Here is a 493-nt window from a genome sequence, read left to right as displayed (position 1 = left end):
CTGGAGGAAGCGCGGGGGGGGGGGGGGGGGGGGGGGGGGGGAGGGGAGTGAGTTAACAAGGCGGCCGCGTGGGTGAAGAGCAACATACATGATGGACAGCATGCGTGTGGAATCCATACCTCCCTATATGGAGCTGCCTTCACTCGGTGAAGACAGTGCGTGGTCCGCTCTGTGGTTCCCCCGGGTTACCGGCTCGGCCCGCTGAACGAGCCCCCCCTGCCCCGGACCACGTACGACGGCCAGACCCCCGGGCCAGGACCCAGCAGAACCGAGCCAAGGTGAGAGTTTCAGAGGGGAGGCTGAACGGTGCTTGTACTGCTGTGTGGGTTGCCAAGGCCAGCATATCGCCAAGCAGGCACTCAAAGCAATGAATGGAGTATTTATGAACAGCGCTCTAAAGCTTATTATTAAAGTTAGGGAGAAAGCTTTATTTAGACCATATTACATTATTAAATTATTCTATTATTGATATATGATATATTGTATTACTGTT

The 493-nt window shown here is 54.4% G+C and overlaps 1 protein-coding gene across 1 annotated transcript in view; it reads left to right on the top strand.

The window, feature by feature from the left end:
* LOC130404986 (semaphorin-4G-like) overlaps positions 1–31 on the top strand; it is a 6,604-nt gene extending 6,573 nt beyond the window's left edge. The window contains exon 7 of the mRNA XM_056609939.1: positions 1–31. This exon is cut by the window's left edge and continues 2,089 nt beyond it. The gene's annotated coding sequence lies outside the window, so the exon portion shown is untranslated.
* Positions 32–493: the final 462 nt, after the last annotated feature.

Source organism: Gadus chalcogrammus, chromosome 15 (genome assembly GCF_026213295.1).
Source record: "Gadus chalcogrammus isolate NIFS_2021 chromosome 15, NIFS_Gcha_1.0, whole genome shotgun sequence".
In the NCBI taxonomy this organism is placed as follows: Eukaryota; Metazoa; Chordata; class Actinopteri; order Gadiformes; family Gadidae; genus Gadus; species Gadus chalcogrammus.
The sequence above is the reverse complement of the archived record's forward strand: the minus strand, read 5'-3'. Positions and strand labels throughout refer to the sequence as shown.